The 27,538-nt window shown below is 38.4% G+C and overlaps 1 pseudogene; it reads right to left on the reverse strand.

The window, feature by feature from the left end:
* Positions 1-3,029: 3,029 nt before the first annotated feature.
* Positions 3,030-27,047, reverse strand: LOC139713401 (uncharacterized; annotated as a pseudogene).
* Between the last annotated feature and the right edge of the window lie 491 nt (positions 27,048-27,538).

The raw sequence follows: 27,538 nt of genomic DNA on the forward strand, positions 1-27,538 counted from the left end.
ATGCGTAATAACTTTGTACATGTATGATGTAATGTACATGTGATATTCCAATAACTCAGGAACTGCTACAAAGTATATGTATTACTTTCAAGAATTAATGCAAACAAAGGGAAACTGACCAGAAATATATATTCTCATTTTTCATTTATACTGCCGAGAACTGTTACACTGCCTCATTTTTCTGTATCATACACTGCTCTCTATCAGAGATCCGTGTTCTGTTATGTACACACGAAATAGGTTTAACTTCACCGTAGAGGGCGCAAGCTGGAAGAACAGGAAGCATTTTGGCGATTGGGACAGCACTGCAACAAAGTTCCACTGTGGTGTAGATTCAAGGCGCTAAACTTTCATTGTCATTATTTCGATTACATACAATTATTGCAGCGATATACATTGTGTTCATGATTGATCACAAGAGCTTATGATTATGATTGTCATAGTTTGATGACCCTGGTTATTATCAGACATCGTGAACAAAGCACAGTACCCTTATTTCGCTTGAATCGGGCTGTGTAAACATAAAGGATAATACGTCATGAGCTCCACTGTATAGGAAAACTAAAGAAACATACTGTGTATCCATGATGTCATCGCGGATTGCTACATAATATTGATATCATAACTAAACAGACATCATCCCGCCTGCAAGATGAAACGCATTGGCAGATATACTGTGCCATACCGTAAATAAATTTATATATAAAATTACATCATATCAACATCTTGGTTAGAACAAAATATTATTTGTAGTTTAAAAATGACTTAATTAAAAATGTCATCTCGTGATAATCCTTTCACCATCACCACCACCATGCATAAGGCTGTAATTATACACTCCTAAAAAAAATGCAGACATTGTATACTATCAACGGAACTTATGGTAGACGTAAAGTGTAGACCTGCAAACAGGTGAATGACATGGTGAAAGATAATAAATGAATCGGACCGTGACTGCGTTGTCTGATCAGAAGGCTAACATTACTCTCTTCAAAGCGCGAAATGCGGCCCCACTACTGCAGTGCTCCGCTTGTATGTATAAGTTTTGTAACGTGAAGTGACTTTGTATTATAGACTACGATGAGTACACTTAGCTGCCATGCCTGAATCAGTATAGATGTTATGTTCACTCTGTGTAAACTCATGTCACAAATATATACCGACAACTATACATGATTTCCAAAATACGTTATTTCCGAATTTAGTTTCAGGAGAAAGGGTAGTAATCATTATTTTACTTCTTATCCTCGCTAATTCAGTCTATATAAATCCAGCAGTGATATAATATTGTCGCAAAACGAGCTAACTCCATTCTTGAAAAGTTGAGATACAGTATTTGCGATTAAAGCTGCTAAAAAACAAAGAGAATAATAAGAACATACGGATTTTTTCATAAGAACTTCAAGAATATATCTTGTTATGCTACAAGTGAGGCATCACTTGAAAAGGTTTTATTTCGCTCTATTTTTGATAATGAACTTACGTGTACTGTCAAATATTTAAAAATGGCAATCAGCCCATTTTGCCATGAAACGCTTCACATGATCACTCCTGCCTCGGACCAGGCACTGATAACATTACTACTGAAAGATATAAAGAGTTTGATTACAAAACGGATTAAGTGCTATTTTGAAACATTTTAAGGTAAGGTCATTATCAGATGCAGCACAATAAAACCTTTTCAGTGATACCTCACTTGTAACATATTATCAAGGAATATAAGACCTAATTCTTGAAGCATATGATTAGATATATCCCATATTTTAAATCTCATTATTTGCTTTGTTTTCAGCAAGTTTAATTGCAGATGTCTCAAATTTACAAGAGTGGAGTTAACTCATTCTGCAATGAAACTCTTCACATAATTATTTCTGTTATTTTAGATTTGAGTATGATAAACATATCTTTCTCAATGCGCTAAAATGTTAGCTACAACCTTGAAGAGGAATTCAACTCTATGTTCAAACTGGCTTTGATACTATCATCAAACAAATAGATCAATGATATGGAAATTTAACCCCCCCCCCCCCTTACCACAAAAAATAGACTATTCAGAAGTCAAAGTGGGTATCAAAAAGAGTCGCCATTGTCGCTAGAGAGGAGGACAATTCTCCTTATGGCAGTATACCTCCAGATAAACTTGGGCCATTGTTATTGCTAATGTTGGGATGTTTTCCACGAGCACAATAACACTCATTCAGCAAAGCGTTCAGGCATGAATGAATGTACACCGTAACGACAGCTTTAAACACTGAAACATTGTTACAAAAATACATCATTGAAAACGGAGATTTTACACATCAAGTTGTACTAGTACTGCTGAAGATCATAGCAAGAGTTCGTAGAATGTACAGCAAAATTATCATTCGAGAAAGTATAACCATTTGTAAATCAAGCGATAAGAATAGAGAGATACAATATTTTTTGAAAGCCTTCGGTAGTCAAGATCACAAATATTTTGAAAGCTCAAATTTATGTAGAAGAAGAGACATCCGTATAAGGGTTTTCATGTACTAAAAGATACAAGAAATTCCATCATGTCTCATGCATGAAGCGGAACGCCATTCACCCATCACAATACCTTAGCCCTTGGAATGAAAAAATCCTGGACCACCTCACTGAATTTTGTATACATATATTAGACAACAAAATCTACTGACTTACTCTATTGTGTGCGTTTACCCAGCGACACGTGGGAAATCATTATGACGACTTGGAGCAAGGTCATAAGTGAGCAGTCGAACTAAAAAGAACATCACAAAACTATTTTGAATTGAAGCATAGATATACATTATTGTTAGGGTACAGTACTAAACTGGCAGTCGAGTAGTGAGCTGGAGCGTACTGTAAATTCAAAGAAATAGCCTTCGATATAAATCAAAGCAATCCTTTACCTACAACCTGCATTTTTTAACACGCATTTGATAGATGTATATATACCAATGTATTATTTTTTTTACAAAATATAAAAAACCTCGTCAATCATTAATTTGACAGATAAGCGCACTCTTGAATCTTTAAGTTGCATGATACCATAACGAATAGTATTGTCCTTTGTAACAAGGAGTCACGAGAGGGAGCCCTTTCTTCAGTCACGCCCACTCGCACATTTTAAAATAGTGTTCTCCGTGGTGTCACACTGTATTGTTCGGAAGTGTCAAAATGTCTATCTTTTGACTTTAGCGTAGAGGTCGTCGAAGTCCTCATTTCCTCGGGGTGTCTCGTCATCGACTTCCTTGCGCTCCACCGTCGCATAGTCGTCCTCGCCAATACTGTCGCCGCCGAGTTTGATGGCGGAGTAGGCGCTGTCGTCTGCTAGTGCCTCCTCGTGCGCGGTGAAGCTACCTGACGGGGGTGCTGAAGGACCCGACCGCGGAGTATCCCCCGTCGCTCTCGATCGTCGCCACGGTCACGATGCTGTTGATATTTGAGTTGTTATTGTTCTCCTTCTGCTCCTCATTCTTCTTCTTCTTGCTCTTCTTAGACATGTCTACCGATGCGTAAAGGTCGCCGTAATCTCGCGCTGTTTCTGGGCTCGCGTTGGCGTCGTTGGACATCGTCGGGCTGGCCGACTCGGGCATCGGAAGTGACATGTCCATCTTGTTGGTCCCCATGCTCGGGTGCGCCATGGACTTCACCGAGGAACCGATGTCCTTGATGTTCGTGAAGTTTGTGTTGCTGGCGCCGAACTCGATGTCGCCGACGTCGGGGTTGAGCTGGACGCCGCTGACCACGTTGGCGTTCACGTTGTCGGAGCGGCTGGAGCGTGAGGTACCCGAGGAGGCCTTTCGGCTCCGCGAGAGGATGGCGACCTCTGATTCTTGCTTCACGGAGCCCTTCAATTTGGGCGGGCTCCAGACAAAGCCTGCGGACAAGAGAGGCAAAGAAGTACAACTCATGTCATTACGTGTTTGCTTCCCAAACCAAATCTTGGAACTAGGACTCTCGCGTTCGCAACAAGGCCCAAAGTGTGTCACCAAGTGTGCTTAATTCATCGTTATTCGTAACAAAATGTTACAACGTGGTTTATTGTTTGTACGCAAAATACGTTATATTTTCTGTCAGAAATAAAAGGAAATCGTTACATTTTAGCCAATTTTGTCAATTTTTAAAGCAAGCGAAGAAAGTAGACGAATATATGTCTGAGAAAACTAAAGGTATTGTATCTGATATCAATTGGAATCGCATTTACATTATTTAGTTGTTTCGCAGTTGCCTGTCAAATTTGGATCATTTGAATTGTGTATTGTATGTGACATTTATTTTGTACCTGAATGTTTATATGAATAAAGTTTCTTTGTAAAAAACAAACAAACAAACAACATGTTCTTGGTAGCAATAAACTTTTTCTGTATATTTCATTGCAATTTATGGATGTTTCTCTTCCTGCATTCTAGTAACAAAGTATTTCATTCACCTGTTCCCTCACATTAAGGTCCATAGACTGGTATTCGCTTAGTTGGTGCTAAGTTGGGCAAGTCTCTAGCAAGCTTCATGTTTGTTAAGGACAACTTTTGTGAACAAAGCATGCATAAAACTTGAATGCATTACAAAATTGTTTTTTTTTCTTCCATATGACGACGATAAAATCAGTCTACCTGTACGCTACCCATTCCTTGTCAGCTTTTGGTACGTATGGCATACACCAGTGGCGGATCCAGAGGGGGCGCAACCGGCGCACGCCCCCTTTAATTTTCGTTAAAAACAAAGAAAATAAAAATAAAAAATGAAATGAAACCCGGAAGTGGCACCAGAAATATTAGTCACGCCCCCCCCCCCCCCTTTACAGAATTCCTGAATCGGCCCCTGTACACTCCCCTCTTCCTGTTAAACTTTCATAGATCACCGGCTTTTATCACCACGTGACTACTAAAACACAATCTTTCTTAACTCTGAAACGCATAAACTCTTTCTGGTTTATCGTCATTACCAAATATAATAAATATCGCAGTCTTGTTGACTCTTCAAGTACATTTAAAAACCCTTAGCTGTTTCTCTCGTTTTTTGAAATATTTTCTTTCGTCTTTTTCATCTGATCTGCTGCGTTGTTCTCGTCATCCTCACCGTTGGCGTGTCCATTGTTTCCTTCCCGGTTGATGACGCTACCGTTTCCATTCACCGGCGTCATCTCGATGTCTGTCATGCCTTCGTTCACGTGTCCGTTGCGAGTGGATCGCCGCTGTTCGAAGTGGCTGTCGACGTACGTGTTTTCGCGCGCCTTGCGTTTGATCTTCCTTGAGTCCGTCTCTTTCCTATTATAATATCAATTACCGTAATAAAGATGATGATGATGATAGTAGTAGTAGTAGTAGTAATAGTAGTAGTAGTATGTAGTAGTAGTAGTAGTAGTAGTAGTAGTAGTAGTCATGGTAGTAGTAGTAGTAGTAGTAGTAGTCATGGTAGTAGTAGTAGTAGTAGTAGTGGTAGTAGTAGTAGTAGCAGAAGTAGTAGTAGTAGTAGTAGCAGTAGTAGTAGTAGTAGAAGAAGTAGTAGTAGTAGTAGTAGTAACAATGATAATGATATTAACAACAAAAATAATGATAGGATTTCAAGATAACGCCATACCTCATTTTTACTCTGAAAAATAAAATATTTCTGGATTTGACATCTTGATTGTCAATCTTATCTGTTGTAAATTTTGCCTCTTTTACAACCAACGTCATAATTTTGATTCACCGAAACAAGGAGCGGGGATATCGAAACGCTATTATAGATGGTCTCAAAGCTTAGTGCATACGACTGGGTCTTGCCTACAATACATTCATGGTCACCGGTATATCCAAAATCCAGCATCCAAATACATCTTTGGCAAGATTATGGGTTCAATTACGGTTCCAAAATTAAACCTGTTCCCTGCCTAAGTCTCAAATCCCGACAGACTGTAACCCATGATCATCCAGCTTCCCACGTGCACTGGGTTAAAAACATCGTCATTTTGAAGCAAACAAAAGTGTGTTTTCAATCCCCAGACACAGGTGAAATGACCAACCCGTACTCGGTTTGAAAATGTGAACGTGTGCTGTTATTTCCGTGGTCTTACCTCCTCTTTACAAGCCACATGATTGCAACAGTGAACACGAAGAGGCCGACGAGGGCGACAATGCAGGCCACTACCAGAGAAACGACATCTTCGGAGAGCAAGAAAGGCAAGAACAATGAATACGAAAATGACCCATTCCCAAAATGGAAGAGGACGAATCACTGTACACGTATGACGAAGATATCAATCATGTCAATATTTCAGAATGACTCAGGGATTAGTCTAACCACATTCAACATACTCATCTTATTCAATGTTAGGTATAACCTAAAAAAATCACTCTACATTATCCCACTTCATTATTCTCCTCTTCGAAAAGTGACTATCATCAAAATACAATAATGATATTGCATAATTATTATCCGTTATCTGATAAAGTTTTGAATTGGTATAGCAAAACTACAGTCAACGTTGTCAAAGTCCTACCTATATTTCTTTCACCTGTCTGCCTCTGAACTACTCCAGGGGCCCATTTCATAAAACTTGCTATCAGTGACAACTGCCACATTTCTATGACAAATTTTCTCTCAGCCAATCAGATGCAAGGATTTCAGTAGCTTGTCACATCTATGACAACTTGTCACTGATGACAAGTTTTATGAAACGGGCCCCAGAATGACTAAATTCAAGGTCAAACGACTATCAGTTGAGTCAAAGTCGCATCTCCGTTGTCTGACAACTGCCTCCGATGACTCAGGAGTCCGAAACTTTTTGTGACTCAACTCAAAGATGAATCTGCAATCAGCGTAGTCAATTTTGTATTTTTGTCGTTCTTCTGACTCGCCCAGAATCATTAAAAGAGCCATTCAGTAGAATGAATGTCGCAGGGAGCGGCGGCACACCTTCTATTTTGTGTGTGTCTCCCCTGGGTTATATTCATTATCTCTTTTTGATGACGAGTCTTATGGCCCTAAGTCAATGTTCTCCACATCGACACAATGTAAGAGGCTGTAACATAACTGGCGAAGGTATCCCCTTTTCGTGATTCACCTCTCTATTTTCAAATAACCAGATCTTAATTACCTTGACCACCAGCCCCCCCCCCCCCCTTCACACACACACAAACACAACATAAAAACAAGAAAAACACACTTTTTGGTCAAAATGAAGATGCCGAGGTCCAAGAGCATTCAAATGTAGTTTGTGAATGACTCCGTCAGGTACAGTTCCGATTGTATCTTCGATACGATTTTTATGAAAACAAACAAAAGAGAAAAAGTAAAGGTCGGAGTGTCCAGTTTTGTACCTAAATTGCATTTGATGTCGTTGGGCTGCCAAGAGGCGGTGGTAGGATCGGACGTTGTCTGGATACATGTACTGATTGGATTCGCGTAGTTGAGCCGATAGCCGACGTCACAGTTGTAAGACAGTACATCGCCGGGCCGATAATAGTTATCGATTGTACCGTTGAATCGGGTTCCAGCGGCCGGAGCAGTCGCCTGACAGAACTGGGCGTCACCTACACACACAGAAAAACAAGTAAAAACGGGAGGTTGGAAGAGAACAAAGATATCACATTAAGTACTTGCTTCAATTAATTGATTTGTGTAATTCCTCTTGCCAATTTTTGCTTGCTGATACAAATCAAGACTAAACTTATGATATCATGATAATTGCATGATATTGCCCCAATCTATTATACAGTCTTTTTTGAGGGTGACTGAAAAGTCGTAACGTTTTTGTGCTGCAGAAGCCAGCTATATCTGCTTGGAGTATGATAATCTGTCAATCCAAATGTATTTCTAATATAGAATAACATTGAGACATGGAGGAAATGGTAAAATTCATGCCCTAATCAAAATATGGAAAAGAAAACATTGTTCCGAATCTATTCCTGCTGAATTGCAGAAAATTACAACGATATAGACAGAGCGCCCAAAGGTCACACGCTTTTACAGTGTTCAAATTTGGTATTTACCCTGTAAATCATAAATTCCAAAGTTTACGATTGAAATTTTGCCCAAATATGATGTATGGCGTTTGAAGTGAAGAGATGCGCATAGATCAGCAACACATAACCGTAAGTATTTTGCAGAGCATGCTGTATTATACCTCTGATGATATGTCACGAGTTTTCAATTGAAACTGTAATACTTGTGTCAATAATGATATAGTTCAGCGCCATTTCCAAATATTTTGATATAAGTTCACCATCAATGAAGGAACTTTGTTTCAAATGATTGCTCGCTTGTCGCTCGCATTTTCGTATCATTTTCTTTGTTCTTTGCAGGTTTGATCGCAAATTGAGAAGAATAGAGTCAATTTGTTTTGCGATGATACTCTTGAAATGAGTTCGCAAGGCAACGGAGAGGCTGCTGAAATTATCTGTGACGAGCTGGTTGTGGGTTGAAACAGTATTAGGCCTAAATACTCTTCTACTTTCGTGTAATGGCATGCAATGAAGTCTGGATCAATGATAATCGCATGCTTGTGTGAGAAAAATAGACTGAATTGTAAGAAAGCGCATGCAGCTACCGTCCTTAAAATAGATCGAGCGCAAACAAAGTTAAGATAATCCGTAAATACGCACCCTTTTATAGCTGAATTGACGCGAATTACGGATACTCGTTATCTAAAGCATCAGGCAAGTGAAAGGAGCTAGAATACTTTACATCAGACGCATTGAGGAGAATGTGTCCGGGTTTTATTATTTACCCATGTATTTAACATTCTTTGAAAAAGGCGCGGTTCTGGTGGGGTAAGAGACGCCAGCAACCCTGATATCACGTCTGCCGTTCTAAACGTTTCTCGCTGTCTACTGCTCTTCTTGTTTGAGACCAAAGTGGCGGACAAGCAGTCATGACTATTCCAGGTATCTTTCGGAACACTGGTTATATTATACACAAGCAAATGAGAACAATAATGCCAATCACAATCTGGAAGACACAATTGGCGCCTCATGAGCCATTCGGCCCTACTCAATGCATTTGACAGTTGTCTGATAAAACCAATTCCCCGATTTAGAATTCCTTGTTCAACAGTTCAACCCACATAACGACATGGAAGAGAACAATGAATACTGTACTCCTGGCACATCGCATACGTAACTTGGGGATGTGTGATTATCACATTGATTGGAAGTTGCTTCGTGGATTTTGTCGACTCGGATATTATGTTCGTAAAGAATTAGCCCTCACCCTCTCTTATAAATGAGACAAAATATATGGGGCAGACTCTTTTAGCGCTGTGTACGGTAAAGTCAGTTACAAAGTCCCAGAGGAAGAAAAGATAAGCAGACCAACCACGCTGAATAATTTTGACTTATCTCTCCATAAAGGAAATATTCATTCTACGCACTTACAGCGTGTACGCAATGTCAGTGACGTCAATTTTTGCATTTTACCTTCTATCACTGAGGCAAATACAAGGGCCTTATTGTGGTTATATCTTCAAAGAACTTGTTCAAAATGCAGACTCATGATTTATGGCAAAATACAACAATGCCTATACAATCTGACAATGCACATGTCAGGAATGGGTTGTTATGTATATTTTTTTTTCTTGTCAGGTTAAATGTTAGGACCTGCAATTTGCAGCAACCCATGACAAAGGAACCTCCGGTGTCTTGTGGGAAGTTTGGATTTAGCTTCGCCGGAGGGACGTTCGAAAAGTGCGAGGATATTGTGCCGTCCTTTCTTGAAGGGATTTAACGTGATGGGTTTCTTTTCTTTTCAGTCTTCATCGAGCATATACGTCAACATAGCTCAATGTGGTTCTTTTGTCGGACCTATTTTTATTAGAACGTGGTGTTTAAAAAAATGATAAAAAGTTAACTTTGACGCTCCCTCGTTGACAGTTTTGATGAGGCCGTATTGTGGTTTTAATATTAGGGGTGGGTAGGTCGCAAACGCCCTGAAATGAACATAACTGCAGCATTCTTTCTTATCTTGACAAAGGCTGGTATACAGGTAAATCAAATGCGTGTAAACACGGAACTCAACCGCAAATTATCATACCCCAGGTGAGAAGCGCTGTTTTCCCAGGAGGCTATTAATATCATATTTTTTTCTTAACTTATGAATAAACGATTCATTCAAGCAATACTATATACTGTTCTTTCTGTGCAAACTGACAATGTAACAAAAAAAGCATTCAGGCATAATTCTGAATTCAACATCATAAACTGAAGGTTAAATCGTATTAAGTTATTTTGAAGTGCAGACAGTTTCATGACATCGTACTCCAACACACATACACACACACAAAAAAAAAAAACAACAATCAAAAGAACTAACTTTCCCAGATAAATTTTCGTCTTGGCTATACAAACACCATCATTTCTGCGTTTGGTGACACAGTGTATATATGTTCAGTGGAAATTCATACCGCCACGAATTGCATGCGCGCTTTATAGGCCCTAACAGTAACACCGGGACAACTTGAAATCAGTCACACACGGACCAGCTATCAATAGTGCAGACGTTATGATCTCCTTTCTATTTCTTTTTTTTTTCAAAATGTACTGACGTTGCCAGGACTGTGACTTGACCGACTTTGTTTTCTCCTTGTCCCTGCCCTATAAAGAAAACACAGAGCACTATTTAGCAGATCGCCGCAAAATTGAGTCGCCGCGAAAAGTAATAATTGGAGAAGGGCGCAGGTGTGGACAATCATGTATACAACCCAATGAAAGGAGGAAGGCCTGTGGTTTGGTATAGTCAACGTATGTCTGAAAAGCTGCAGATAAAATCGTATAGTGCATTGTCTACACGTTTAGTCATGGGCCATTACAGAAAACGATAAAACTAGGTCACGGACAGCCTTTTAGAGTTTGTCCCCCTTTTCGGTGTTCGGCATATAAGAGATATCGCTTCTTTTTTCGTAGTTTACGAGATAAAAGAGTATAGTAGAAGTGCAGAAAAAAAAGCTTACTTGAAGTACATGTAGCAGTGATTTAGTCATGTTTATCAAAAGTTTTCTTCAAAAGGAGTAATATATATCAAAAGGTATTTTTTTGCAATAGATTCTCGATTGTAAATGAGGAAAATATAAATGAATCCCTATTAACTGCATTACTATATTTAGTTCGTGGACACAGCTAAATGAGACAGCGTGAAGTTGGAATAATACGAAAGAATGGGGGTGTGATTATACTTTTCGTGTTAAAAAGGTTTCCAAAATGGACATTGTTTGGAGTGTGACAAATAAACTCTTTTGTAGTGTTAAGACTGTCCTCATGCAAGCATCCATGCTCTTTATTACGTTGTATTATGTGAGCGTTGATAGCTGAACGAGCCCGAAATGTGATCTTACTTTTCTGGTGCCAATTCATTACAGACGTGATCGCAAATGAAGTGATTATATTAACCATACTGTAAGTTAAAAGAGGTTTTCAAGTCCATGGGATAAAGATATTTTGTTACAACGTAACAAGACGCACACTCGCTGATTTAAGGGTCACATTGCGACGACATTGAGCATTCGACGGACACACGATAAAGGAAATGTTTCGATTTGGCTCTGATCGTATCAGCATCGAGTAATTCGTGAGGGCTTTTAACTAGAGCATCGAAAAGCCATCGTAAAACCGTCGGTGGAGTTTCACAGGCTGCTAACAAAATATCGTACTTGCTTTGGCTATTGATCGGCTTTGAACCAACTTTGGGCTAACTTTACGGGAAATTAAACATTTCATATTCGTATAGTCATGCATCTTGTGTCAATTTCAGGACAGTGCATGATGACACAATCAGCTTCAAAGAAGCGAGTTAGAAAGCGGAGTCGCTTTTTGCTTTCTTCTGGCTTGGAACACACAATATGCCCATCCAGGAAATAAGCTACATACACACATAAAACACACACGCAAAGGATAACAACAAGCACCATTAACTGCCGTATCTCCATTGACTCCACACGCAGTGTGTGACATCGTGAAGATATCGACCAATATTTGAGGCTCGTCTTCAATATCTCGTCAACAGTGCAATCGCGCCCAGTGGCAAATTCGTGACCATGGATTTTACCCCCGTCGAACGACGGGTAGAAATTCAAATATGCTTGAACTTTCTGTGACCATGGGAAGTGACAATGCAATTCCACACCCACGCTTGCATAGTGCAATCAGAGATGGCACAAGGCAGAATGCCGGTGGGGGGGGGGGGGGGGGGAGTGGTATAGGGGAGAGTGAGTCGATTGCTTGTTTGTTTTCTGCCGTTTCGGGACTGTTCACCCGCCGAATCGGATCATGATCGTTTTGCAGATTACTCCAGGCTCTCAACTTGACTTCACGCGTTGTTTTTGCAGGCAAATAACTTAATCGTTGTTGTTTTTTTAATAGAAATGTTATGCACTCATCCACATTCAGTTACAAATAAATGACTTATTATATGATACATAAAACAAATAATACTATTTGACAAGCAGCTATATACAGTCGAAATAACATTAATACGATTTCAGTTAATATTCGATACAAAACCTTTAGGGTTTTTTTTTCCAGACATATAGTCATCTACTTTTTCGCTCGCTTTAAAAAATGGCAGAATTGGCAAAAATCTGATGATTTTTTGTTGTGTTTTTGTTTCTGGCAATAACTTATTTCATGGCGTCACACTCAGCGTTTATTCCAGATAGTTTAGATAAGAGACTTTACCTTTTTATATTCTTGTTCTTAAATTGTTCTTTTAGGGGGAAAAAAGTGATGAGATAGCACGAGTTGACCGTAATGCTATACCTAATACGACAACCCAGCTAAGAAACTCTGAAGATAGAGTAGTATAGAGTCTAAAACTATATCTTTGGCAATTCTTTAGGTCTGACAGAATGAGTTAGATAGTCTTTCTTCTCCTTCTCCTTGTCCTCTTCTTTTCCTCTTCCTTCTCTCCCTCCAATACTATAATACTATTTTCTTTAAATTCTCGATGCTGACGACGCATGCCATGATTATATTCAACATGATATCACACATGCATGTTCTTTCTCAGGTAAAGCTGTATGCCACATACATGCCACAAGCATGTACACGTATATCTTCAACCCAAACCCAAAATACCACAATGTGATGACTATGACTATGATAATTATGTCTACCACGACAGCGATAAACACTGCATGGCTCAAAATGGAACACTTTTTAAAGTTTTTTTGGTATGGGGAAAAGTTCATAGAAAAATCTCCCTACAAAGTGCAGTTAGATACGTTGTCATAAGTGTATTTTTAACGAATTTACACTTACATCCACTTTAAATTCAAAATAATTAGGAACGGAGTATTTGCTATAGTTCTGCATGCCTATGCAAAAACGTCCCGTGAATCTTAAGATGCCTTTGATGAAGACATTTTCATACTCTGTCCGATGTTTGTGAAACTGTCACTGTTCTGTTGGGATAGACTTTAATCTTATCCACAGAGCGTCTACCTGAAAATATGGAGTTTCAGTGAGAAGGTGCCAGTTCCGCATCAATGTGCGTAATTTACATAACAAAGCGAGATAAAGTAAGATTTAATGGTTAGTTAGATCTGAACCCTCTGCAAGGTCAAAGCAGTTGTTTTTTTACAGCTCTTTTGAAAAGAAGATTTTGATAAACGTTAATCTTTCAAGTGCGAAGGCAACTATACTTGAGACCCGTCCCCCAATAGTGAATGAGCCACCCTTTGTTTGGAGAAGGCCATTCTTTGGAGAAAGCCTTGTATCTGATTATACAAGAAAAAATAAAATAAAAAAGAAAGAGAAAAAAAAAACCTTTTACACAGCGATTGTTTCACACAAAGGAAAAGAGATTTTGGCACTCACCGTATATAATGGCCAAAAGTAAAGGATGGGGGATTTATTGTGTTCCCCTGTGTCAGTCACGCCAAATATGACGGCCATGAGGGTTTTTCCCCCTTTGTTGTGTTGTTGCTGTCTGGGGGGTTGAGGGGTGAAAACAGTAAGCTCCCCAGGGTTGACTCAAGTGCTTACTTCACAGACAAAAAAAAAATGTTCGTCAGTGACCATCGGAAAAGCTATACTGCATGCAGTGTGTGTGTGTGTGCGTGTATGTGTGTGTGTCAATCACTGACTTCCAATATCTAATTCTACTAAATATACTATTATTATTCTACTATAAAATAGGACACAGAGATAGTATTACTTAAAAACGGACAGTAATGCTGTTTTAAATGACTGTCTGATATAGGTAGGACATGGGCATATCATTTAGATGGAATTGAAACGGTATTACAAAAAAAGTGTTTGTGTCTGTATGATAATTATGTGTATGTGTGCTTGTGCGTGTGCGTGTGTGTGTGTATGTGTGTGTGTGTGCGCGCGCGCAAAACTGCTGATGGCTGTCATAATCTGTAATGTGTTAATTAGCAGAATGACATTTCATTATCCGTATCAAGTCTCGACCAGTAATCGCGTTTGGAACTGACATTATACTGCTGCTATGCTCAACCTGGCATGGCATGTCGATACCTGAACCTTGTCCCAAACATGAAATATTTGCACAGTACAGGCAGAAAGAATAATGAAAAGGGAGCAGCCGCCGTCTTCCCACAAGCAACGGACGATTTTAAAGTCATGCTGTATTCATCTTCATTGGATAAGAGTGTCCGAAGCCGATTGTCGGTAAATCTATCGATGTGTGATATTATGAGCGTTCGGTGTACGTGTATACGCGGGGGTCGCGTTTAGTTGTTGTCTGCAATTCAATAAATCGGAGGTCCGGCTCTTCGGAGGTTCCTCGTGCATGCCTCGAGTGCCTGTGTCATTTCCGGTCTACACGAACCATGTCGCGGGCAGGTCATTGGAAGGTTATATAGAAGACAATTTGGAAACAGCAACGCCCTTTACCGCAATATGAAAACGTTATTCTAGCTTTCATAAGCAGATAAGAAGGATCTTGCATGATTTAGCACTCCAACGTCCATGTGAAATGACGTTTTGAGTGTAGTTCATAATTTGGCGGTGGCATAATGTTTTCCAAGATATTACCCCACCGCAAAGTGCAATGATGATGTTATGATCCAGAGCCAACACATGCACTCTATATACTCGTGTGTACATTAGAATATTTCATTAATATTAAAAGCAATAATAATCAATTCTTCTTTATCATATCAAATCAATGTTAAAAGAACCATCTGAGAGTCAAAGGCTAATCATTTGCCCTCATCTTGGAAGGTCTGTTTGGGACTGCGGTATAAGTGTGGTTCAAAAAAAGAATGGTATACATTACATTGTATTGGTATAATATACTTCGCAAGCGTCAGAGCGTTAGGGAAAGAATCACACTTTATAGACTAAATGCCATCAGTGCCTGTGATATATACACAAGACCAAATACTCGGATCACCTGAAAATACGGGATTTCCAAAGAGTTTTTTCAAGCAATGGCCAAAACTATGTATTTATCCAGACACATACCACGGCTTTGTAGACACTATACGCCTGCTCTTAGAATACCAGCCATTGTATTCTTCAGTAAAGTCAGACCGAATGTTTATCCCCTTACTAAACACAATTCCACTCCCTTTGGTTAAAGATGACAGATGCCAACAAAAGGATATGTAGATTTCACAATACCAGCGCGCAAATATTGACGGTTTTGTCACGAAAACGGGCGGGGATAGTGGTTTTAGAATAGTGTATTACTGCATGTCACGTGATTGCTGGGGAATGCCAGTTTGATGTGCGTTTTATGTACAATGCGAAGGGGTCTTGTTTGAGAACCACTGCATGATAAACGTGTACTTCAAGAGAGTGGAAAGTATAACACAGTGTGCAAGAAGAGAAAACACCTGACGCATGTATACCAATGTTGTATAGCTATAGTCCCCGCCCTCAATATGTAATGCACGATGTATTTTAATAAGACTATTTGACACCAAAGTCCATTGAAATAAAATTACTTTTAAAAACCTCTACAAATTAATGAATACTTGTCCATTTGAAAGCTATATTGTTATCATTGCCCTTATAATTAATGATAGTATTATTACTAACTTAAAGATCGATGTTGTAATCATTATCAGTTTCAATATCTTTATCATTATTACAATAGATCATCACCATTATCTCAACATCATGCACTTTCATCATTATTCTTATTTGATGGGGCCCTGTTTTATGAAGAGTTATGATTTATTATGTAGTTTATTTCTATGGTAAGTGTATGGCAGCCCAGCCTGTGTGGTAAGTTTCAAATTTTAAGGAAATTTATAATCGATTATATCTTTTGATAAGACGGGGCCTATATCTGGTGCGGTGATGGTGGGAGGACCTTATTGTGTATGAGTATATTACAACAGTCATACAATAATTAGTTGATTAGCAATTTAGTATCGGAAGAAATCCAGTGTCATAGCCGGATACCGTGTCAACATGGATTGGCAAATATACAAGTAGGGCACTCCTCAAATTCCAAAAACCGATTTGGATTGACATAGAAGCATGACATTCAAGATAAATTGGGATTGGAAATGAATTATCTTCTAAATTACGGCGCACAAAAACACACTAAGCTCATCGATGTGCATTGTATCTATATCAAAATGGCGTCAATGTACGCCTTTTCTCAGCTGTATTCGAATATATCTAACCCAACGGAAGAATACACGCGCATATACAATGTTGTGTCGCCTAATATTTCAACAAGATAGCTTACGTGCGATAACACAAGCCATTGAACAGATAATTTCGAGTGTAAACGCAACTGTCAGTACCAAATGTGTCTACAGAAAGTGTGATACTGAAAGAGGAAAACGAACAACAGGTTCTATTCTAATTATTTTCGTTTGACGTCAAGAAGCTGTTCAGAATTATGTGAGTCAAATAACATGATATGTTTGCTTGAAGCTTATCCTATTTATATATCACACATCGCAAGTATGTTGGGCAAATAATACATATTATGTAGCATTTCGCACCGGTATAATGGGATCGATTCAAGTTGCCGGGGCGAACATGTCAGGCCTCGTTAAATTATACGTCTCGCAATACTGACCAGCAAATTACCCGTCATGATATTACCAGTATACAGTATACGTCAGCTATTATTAGGGCCTGCCATAATTCGCAAATATCAATAACTCGTAAAAGGAAAATTAGTATCATAATATATGCATAGAAAACTTGAAACAACTATGTCGTGCATGCTTGCAAGGTGCACATGGTTTTGGTATTATATACTTCAGATAGCAATATACATGATAGAGACCACTTAGACAGTCTATGTAGATATATATTCATTTTTGTTCATATATATTATATTATATTAGATTATATTATATTATATTACATAATATTATATAATATTATATTATATTATATTGTATTATATTATATTATATTATATTATATTATATTATATTATAGTATATTATAGTATATTATAGTATAGTATAGTATAGTATATTATATCATATTCATTTATTTATTCATTTACCTGGCTGGTTGCGAATAGTCAATAATAATATCCGACTTTCCCGATGTTATCCATGAGAGATGGTTTCGGGACATGTATTGGCGATATCTAACAAGATCAGTCATATTTTTTGAGCTTGTGAAAATGCATTTTTAACATAATCAAGGATGTGCAATGATAAAGACAGAAATAGACTTGCACGAGGCATTTCCTTTTGTGCTGTCATTGACTACAAATTCCTTCAAAAAAGGGGGACAACGTTTCATCAAATTTCATGGTCACCACATCATTCGTGCCAAAAAAATGCGGTCAGTTTCACTCGGATACTGCACGGCAAAACTTTCAGCTGATGTACGTATACGTGGTAGACAGACAAGTTCGTTGAGCTTCATATAGTGTCAAAAATGTGTGATAGGAAAAAGACTGGGTGGTTTCACTGTCTCTGTATTTCTGTCACACGGGTATGAGTTGTCACAGTTTTCAATGACTTTTAACAGCTCTCTCACGAACGCTCCCCAAGATTGGTTTGCACGCATAGTTTCATCGTACCTTACCTAAGGTAAAGTCTAGATTGCATCAAAGAATGAATACTAGCCAGTTATTGCAAAGCTTATATATATATATATTTTAAATGTCACATGCTGTAACATTCAAGGCTTTTTTATTATCTAACATTATCTGAAGCCAAAATGTCTTTCGAGGATATTAAAAAAAAAATCTGGATTTGTCAGATTTCGTTAACAATAAATTTTGGTATGAGAAAGGGTATTGGTTAAGCTTCGTGAAGAATGCGAGCTGAAATGCAAAACTTCCAACGAAAGAGTGAAAAAAAAATCTTGAGCCCATTTGTATGCATTTGTATGTCTGTTTGTCTGTGCATGTTTTGACGCAAGGTTGTTGGTCACGTGTATCTGTTGCTGACAGCGCAATGTAAAATACAATTTCGTTTTTCTGTCTGCCGGAAAGCGTGAAGCAAACCCCTTTATCAATGTTTATACTAACTAGCTAAGAAACCATGGTAACAGTCATATTTTTCTCAAAACATAACTTAATCTGCATATGATTTGTCTTGCCAAACAAAAACAAGTGACAAATTATATTAAAGTTCTTTAAAAAAATGAACAAAGTGTATTTGTCATCAAATGTATGTGTGGTGTGTGTACACTGTATGTGTGTGTGTGTGCGTGTGTGTATGTATGGGTGTCTGTGCGTCTTTTATGTTGAATGACATCAAAGATTACGAAAATGTGTGTTTACGTGTGTTTGTGCATGGGGGTGGGTGGGGTGCCTCAAAAGGACGTGTATGAGGGAGTTGTTGATTCATGTTGCGCGGCAGGTAATGGGGAAGTATGCAGAATACGCTCGAGTTGATTTGAAATAAGGGGATGGTCCCTGAAGCGTGTTTTGCAATAATACTTGAACGAAGAAGAAAATCCGGCGATGGAAAAAAAAAGAGATAGAATAATTATAACAGTCAACACGAACAATCTGCTCTTATATACAAATAAACAAGGAAGAAGAAAAGTGTCAGAGAGAGAGAGAGAAACGAATATTGTAAATACAAACTAAAATCTGTATAAGCACGGGCAAAAAAAAAGTACGTTGACGTGACATGATAACTATTTTCTTCAAGGTACATTGGTCATGCATTTAGGTACTTTTCCAGAAACATTTTCATATCACATTTCACAGGACTGCGAATTACGACCCTTTTGCTATGAATGAGTACAAGATCAGAATTTACACCCCGAGCATGAAGTTTGATGGTTGGTAGGCCTACATCAATATTGGCGATAATATTTCATATACACTATTAAATGTGAAAAGAAAGTTTTTCGAATTTACCAACATTATCAACTCACGAGATAACAGATGAAGACACACACATGAATGTGCAAGCATTACTAATACGTGCACATTACATACGTGTACATGTGCACTGAAATTACCAAAGTTCGATGCTGTGGACATTTCGGTCTCTCTTAATTTTTACTTCTCTTTTTCTTCGCATTTCAGTCATCTACGGCATTCATTTTGTCACTGCATAACCTTACAAGTCACATCTTTACCCCTGCCAAGCTTATCACTGTACACGTAATCTGCATCGACTCTCCACCACTGGTATTCCTATACAGTATTTGATCATAATCATCGTTGTGTTATAATAGCACACAAAATAGCCGGCGTTTCATATTGCGTTTCAAGTTTTCACACGGACTAAGAACGACATCAAAAATCCCTCATCAATGATATGCAGCTTATCAAACATTGTGTTTGTCTAGCAACATTTTACAAACGAGCATAGAAAAAAGAATCAGACATGGGATATGATAATAGATTCACAAAATGGCTGTAATCAGGGGTAATGCACATGACTCCGATCACATAAGGAAGTATCCATTAATCAAAATATGACGATACAGGGAAATCCCTCATTAAGATCGTGATGTCATATCGAGTTAAATCTGATAAAGGTCTATCGCACTTTCGACAGTGGACGGATTCTCGAGTGCGCATCATCTGCAGTAGACAACGTCTGACCACAAGACCCTCACAGTTAAACGGATTGTGTTCGGCCTAAATCGTACAATTCAAAATGGTACCAAGACCACTAAATTCAACCTTCAGACGGGTCCAGGTCCGCATGTATAACAAGAAGCACTTCAAATCAATGTGGAAGTGACGATCAATTGTCCAGATCAATCAGGTCTATACAATCATGTGTTACACAATCTCTCGCTCATGTCGTCTCCAGTAACCGTGGGAAGGGAATGTTGGTGATGAGACTTACAAAATGGCAACCCGGTGTTTTCTTCTTGAGATCACCTGCCAGCTACGACATTGTTCAGCTGTCAGTCCTACTGCTTAACACTTTAGGAGGAAACTTGCAGGAGTGCAGTTAAGATGAAAGTAGTTACACAGTCTGTTTATTCAAACCTAGCGGATTCAACATGCATTGTCATGTTTCCTTTTATTTCGGGGTCACCAAAATTTTGAAATCTAAGCTTTATTAGTGGCCCAAACGGGCCACCAGGAGACAAAATTAGTGTCGAGTCTTGCATGTAGCTAATTTTCTTTTTTCATGTACATCACTTTTATCTGTTGGTTGCGGAATACAGACATGCACTCAGCACCGCAAAAACCAGGGAGGTGATGGTCCTCCTCCAAACCGTCAATGGTGCGACAATATTTTATGCTCATGGCTGCCCATAAAATGAGAAACAAGAGGAAGGGGACAAGAAGCGGAAACCACTTCAAACTGCCTTCCAAAAACTCGTATCTTTGCTGTTATTCCCTACATTCGCTAATAAGTTAAGAATCTCCATATATTATCGTAATACATATTATATACCAGATCATAACATCACAGGCTGTACACCGTATACTATTACAGAATCCCCATTACGCAATTTTAAACTTTTGCTCCATTTTCCCGTCGAAACTTACCCCACAAATCATTTCTAGTCACAAAAAAAATATTTGTTTTCTTTTTTCCAAGGACGGACTTGCCTAATTTTTTAACGCAACTGATGTATATAAATTTAGCTTTAAACCAATAAGGAAATACAATTGTACAAGGCCGATCACATTGTATCTGGGCAACAAACATCAAAGTCACTTGATTCCTTTAAGCTTGTTTAATGAGCAAGAAGAACTATCGTGTTGAAGTATTAGAGCGGTGTCAAGATAAAAAAAGTTCAGAATCATTTTTTGTGACGTTATCGAGCCAGAATTTTTCTCCATTATCATACCAACACGATTTGGAATACCATGTGTTTCCGCAAAATATTGGTGCTTTTTGACACTGATTCAATGAAGAAGGGAAAAAAAGTTTATAACACAATCGCACAAGGCAAGGGGGTGACAACATTCCATTTGGGATTGTACGATGATCTTGAGTGTCAAACAAACAAAACTTTGAAAAGGCCCTCATCTTTTAGTGTCAAAGAAAACTTTGAAAAGGCCCTCATCTTTTTTCTTTCAGGTTTATATAGATTGTTTCCTTTCGAGAAATGCAGTGCTGTCGGTGTATAAATCTTAGACGCATTCCAATCTACAAAACGAAACACTCCCCTTTTCAGTAACATATTTTCCATTATTATATGTTCCAGATGAATGCACATGCTTAAATGAAGCCGTGACAGAAATACTCACAGAGGTCACCTCAAAGAAGTAGAGAATGCAATATTCAATATCATTTTTTTTCTTTTCTCACAATCCTCATTGCACCTTCCATCCACCAAACGTATCTTTATTCAAATAACGAGGGCAAACACACACACATAAACACAGACACACACACACACATTCGTCATGCACTGAAGCAGGTAAAGGCTAGACTTTTGAAAATCTTCCAACGTAATCTAGTGCATGGATTTGTCTACTATGATTGTTTCAACCTCTATGTAAAAAAAAAAAAAAAAATACGACAGCTTTTAGGAGGGCAACATATTATAAAGCAAATAAATGTCTCGGGGACAGGGTAGTACTTCACGATCGACTGCGTAACACAGCTGCGCAATTATTATGTCTGGAGTGTATTCCAAAACAATTCTCAGAATCACAACCGTGTTTGTGATCATTACTTGTTGCATAATATCGCTAAGACGGTGATTGGCCCGATGGGAGTGGGATAGTAACTCGACGTGATGAAAGTGGTGATGCTAAAATCACGAGCGGAAATTAAGGGGAAAATATGTCAAGACAACTTGCGAGATCCTGTTATGTAGCTACATGGTTTATATCAATGATGAAGCGATGTTCAGTTCAGATTGGTCAGATTTGGTTTGATATTGATGGTGTGCAAATACCAATGTTCTGACGACTAGGGAAAAATCGTGAAGAAGTAACTCAAAATAAAACGGACGTGTAGATATCGATTGAACATTGTATATTCACTCTTTGCCTTTAACCTCAAACAATCTTACCTCCAAAAGTGTTTTCTTTCCCCCTCAAAAGTTATATATCAGTTATTTGCTCGAAATGTGCACTAGTTGCAAATTGAAATTTAATTCCGTCTAATTGATGTAAAAGATACAAAGTTGGTTTCTTACAGCAATGTTTTCGGTCCTCATCTCAATATTATACCTCAAGACAAAATTGATTGACTTTACTTTTAAACTCTTCTGATCACGACAGATCAGAAAATGTAGAGTACGCATAAGATCGTCTTTTGCTGGAGACTTGCGTGCAATCATAGAATATTGATCATGGTACATTATTTGATGGTTTGTCAAGAACAGAATCATGTACAAAAACAGTAAAAAGTAAAATAATATGTTTTAATGGACACAGATTTGATGTAGGTGTATTACAGTCAATGCATTCTGACGAAATTAAGTCCTACCATTGGTCCTACTGCATGGTATAATTATGTACATCGGGATGGTGATATTACTCAAAGAAGAATCTGTGTGAAGATGGTCGCCTTGCATGAAAAGAATTCTCCTCGTATTGTTTTGTGGGGTTTTGTCTTTTAACAGCGACCAAGCGTACATCCACTAATCAATAAACCCTCTTCATTGTTATGGTTGTGTTTGGAATCTCATGTCAATATGAAAATACCGCTTCAAGCGTGCTCCCCATTCATCAACATCATAACATGTCATAATGAATAGAGGCTCCATATGACTTACTCAATTAACGCAGCGTGTTGCGCGTGCATGATGAAGGTGCGCGCATTTCTGCAGGTGTGTTCGTATGATATTCGAGTACCAGACGTAATTTAGCTTGAACGAGTAACTACATAAGTTATTAACTCATTCAGTCCGTCAGCATATTCTTTTTTTTTAATATATACGTGTATATGAAGTCACAAAGATTTTGGACTGGTGGTCCAGAAAGAGTTGACTTCATTTATTCCATTTTATGTCTCGGAGTACCATGCCTTACAAGCCATGATATCGTATCCAGTAGATATTTTGTAGATGGTTTCCGTACACCCTGGCCTGTAAAATAATTCGAAACCAAACTAAACGTTTTACCAATTGTTACAGCAGCAACGCACAGTGAAGTTTTCATTTTCAATTCCGCAAGTGCCACACATCGTAAATCCGCCCTAAGATCACTATAGATATTTACCCTCGATTTTGCGGCAACATTAACACGCATGACTTATGATTGTTTTTCATCACATATCTCATTAATGTGATACAAATTGAAAAAAAAAAAATGTGTGAACAATAAGACGAGCCCACACGTTGTTAAAATGTTTTCAAAGTCGCTGAAAAAGGATGTACCCTTTTGTTCGACTTTAAAAGATTTGCAACATCAAATGCGAATGAGAGCTCTCATGCTTGACAAATTTAGGGAATTATGATTATTCATTTTTCTGTATAGTTGCAGACAATTATTAATTAAAATTGATGATTGTTTGAGCATGAGCACACCTTGATAATCAACAGATAATCAAAAGCGAATTAGAGTTTTCATCCTTGACAATTAGGTGCAACATATTCATCTTTCAATATACTAGTCGCAAGTAATCTTATTAATTACAATTAATGATGATGGGAGCATGAGATAACATTGACAGTCAACAGAGCGAGGAAATACTTTGGTACTCCCATCCCACCCCACCAACAACCCCCCCCCCCCCAAAAAAAAAAAAAAAAAAAAAAAAAAAGATGCGAGGGAGTGTTTGCGAGCAGTATCGATGCGCTCATGAAGAAGACAGCGCGAAGGCGGCGGAGTTTGGCCGTGTTAGGAGGAAGTGTCATGTGTGAGGCACAGGTCGGGTTTATGGGATTTAACACGAACGAATGGCTTGTAAGTAGAGTGCAAATTACCAGGATATCTCAAGAAAGCCCGAAATACCAGATTTAATGCAAAAAATGTCTCGTGCACCACTGATCCCTGATGTCTCTATGCGAAGCAGGGAGAATGGGAATCCCCGAACAGACAAGGTATTATTATCTTGGACAGTATAAGAGGGAACATGTGTGTCGTCATTCACTTTTTTCCTCCTTGCTTTTCATTCAACTGTTATGTAAACTAATTCCTTTCGTCGGTTCTTGAATTATTTATGCAGGACAAAGTTATACCAAGGAATCAGCTAATCTTCAAGGGATTTAAACTTAGAAGGGAGTTCACTCTCCAGTCTCGTGTCCTTTACGGCTTTGTCTATAACTCGCCCATTATAGCGATGTAAAATTGTATCATTGTGTCTAAGCCATTCCTGCAGCGTGTTTAAGGTTCAAGGTCACGAAGATTTTGGACTCTGGTCCAGAAAGAGTTGACTTTTCATATGTTCTAATTTTTTGTACCTCTTATCATGCCTTAAAAGCCATGAAATCATATCCATATTTTGGAGATGGTTTTTATATACACCCAGGCCTGTAAAATAATTCGAAACCAAACTGCGGGGATCTTTATTTTTAGTTCCCAAGGGCTACGCGTCGTAAATCTGCCTTATAATTAGGTATCATTTACCCTCAATTTTGGAACAATTAACACGCATGACTTATTGAATATCTCATTAATGTCATACAAATTGAAAAAAGATTGTGTGAACGATAAGAGAAGTCCACACATTATGAAAATGTTTTTTTAAAGTCGCTGAAAAAAAAATGTACCCTTTTATTCGACTTTAAAAGATTCGCAACATCAAATACGAATGAGAGCTCTCATCCTTGAAAAAAGATAGGGAATCATGATTATCAATTTTCTGTATTATTTATTATTGATTTAAATTAATAATTGTTGAGCATGAGTGCAGCCAATTGTTACAGCAGCAATGTATGGGAAATTTCCGCAAGTGCTACAATGTACACATCGTCAATCCGCCCTGAGATTAAATTAATAATCTTGCGACCAAATTAACACGCATGACTTATCACATATCTCATCAATGCGATTCAAAATAAAAGAAAGATTGTTTTGACAATAAGAAGAGTCCACACGTTGTGAAGAAACGTTTTTAATGTTCCTTTGTTCGACTTTGACATTAAATACGAATGAGAGCTCCCATCCTTGACAAATTTAGGGCAGTATGATTATTAATTTTTCTGTATAGTTGCAGACAATTATTAATTAAGATTTTTATAGAATCCAATTGAACTAAAAAAATGAAATATTGTTTAAAATTTGCGACAATGTTAAAACGCATGATTTATCACATATCTCATTAACGTGACACAAGTTGAAAGTCATTGTGTTGACAATAAGAAGAGCCCACGTGTTGTGAAAAATGCTTTTAATGTCGCCGAAAAAGATGTACCCTTTTGTTCAACTTAATAAGATTCGCAACATCAAATGCGATTGAGATCTTTCATCCTTGACAGATGTTTCGGAGAATGATTATTCATGTTTCTGTTTATAGTTTCAGACAATTGTTAATTAAGATTAATGATTGTTTGAGCATGAGCGCACCTTGATAATCAACAGAGCGAGGAAATACTTTGGTGCTTTTGAAGGAAGAAGATTATTTCCATCTTGGATGACCCTTTGGCTGAACGAGTACTTTCTGATATTAACTCTCATCATGTTACTTCTGAATTTTGAGTATACAGGCGAAAGCTAATAAGGAATCAAGAGGTTCACTCTGTAGTATTCTGTAAGAAACAACTTTCTCTGTAACTCCTCCAATTTTCTCTATAACTCGCCCGTCATAGCAATGTAAAATTCTGTGATGATGTATAAACCATTCCTGCATCGTGTTTAGCAAAAACTTGTATACGATACCACTAAAAATACATGCCGTTTATGTAAAAACTCTGAATTCATTATGGTCATTAATATTTGCAACACTGGTATATCATAATTTATGTTTGAGCTCGGATTTTTCTTGCTATATTCGGAAACATCATTTACGCCTCATTTCAAATAGGGGCCTAAATCACACGGAACTGATTTGTGTGAATTTATAGCAGAGACGTTTTACATATTCGACATTAATGATTACGCTATGTTAATAAGAGGACTATTATATATGTTTTGAGTGTTGACAGTATATGCCTATACATTGATAAGTTGGGTAGATCTTTTCAAAGCTAAAGCAAATCAGGTTCAAATTAAAAACAGGGTCATCAATTAAGTTTTCACAATAAGTGCAGGGAACATGTTGACAAAGCACAGGAAATGTAGAATTTGGTTTACACTGCAGTTCCCTTACACGTAAATGTCACGAGACTGTTGTTTGTGTGTATGACAAGCTGCAGGTGTCTGAACAACGTGTGACATATGATTCTATAAAAACAGACATTCAGAGCGGAGGCCGTGTACGGGTAATATAAAATGCATTCTCGTATGATTCGCGTAAAGAGAAGAAGATTAACGTGCTTTCAAACACCCAGCTGTATGAGATAATCACTTTGTGCTCTCCAATCAATTAGAAAAGAGATAATTGATTCAGAAAAAAACGCCAACAACGCGATGATTTACACAAGATACAGCGCTGGGCGTTTACGAATAACCTACCTTGGCGCCACATACTCGCTAGCCACGTCAGGGTAGCCGCCCCGATAGCTAGTCGCCGGTCCATCCTCATGGCGCAGTCAGTATCCCTTTCTCAAATCTCTTCACAGGAATGTGATATCTTCTCGTCGATTTATTCTGCATCCGCGTGCTTACACCATCTTACATCCTGATGGTTCCCGCGTGTTACACAGATTGGATGCAATGATATCCAGGGAAGAGAGATCGCCACCTCCGGTGATTACATCCACGTTGTAATGACAAGTAAAGTTATAGCATCCACTATCGAGAGAAGTGACCTGCGCATTTGTACGTAACCGCTACAGCTGTACGCCTCCTTGCCAAATGCATGACGATGAATCCTCCCCGTTTCCTGGCGCTCCTTCAGTCCCACACAATAGGGATTTTGTTGCCCCCGGAGCGAGCTTCGCACAGCAGGGTCGGGCTGCTCTTTTTCATATGCAAATACAGACAATAAAAAGATTCAAGGGATTCGCTCCGGTGAATAAGAACTACAAACACCAATCTATTCAAGGAGCAAAGGCGCGCTCATGGCTTCTATAGAACCTATGTGGACGAGGCCCTACCCTCTTTTGTGTTTTCTTACCCTTACCCCTCCGTCTTTTTGGCCTATACCATCGTGAATCATACGCATAACAATGGGAAAGTGCTGGACGCCTTGTGCGGCATTCCATTCCTTCCAGGTATGGGGGGGGGGGGGTGGGGTGTCTGGATA

Source organism: Diadema antillarum, unplaced genomic scaffold (assembly GCF_040938485.1).
Source record: "Diadema antillarum isolate AM-2024a unplaced genomic scaffold, OU_Dant_1.0 seq00001957_RagTag, whole genome shotgun sequence".
NCBI lineage: Eukaryota > Metazoa > Echinodermata > Echinoidea > Diadematoida > Diadematidae > Diadema > Diadema antillarum.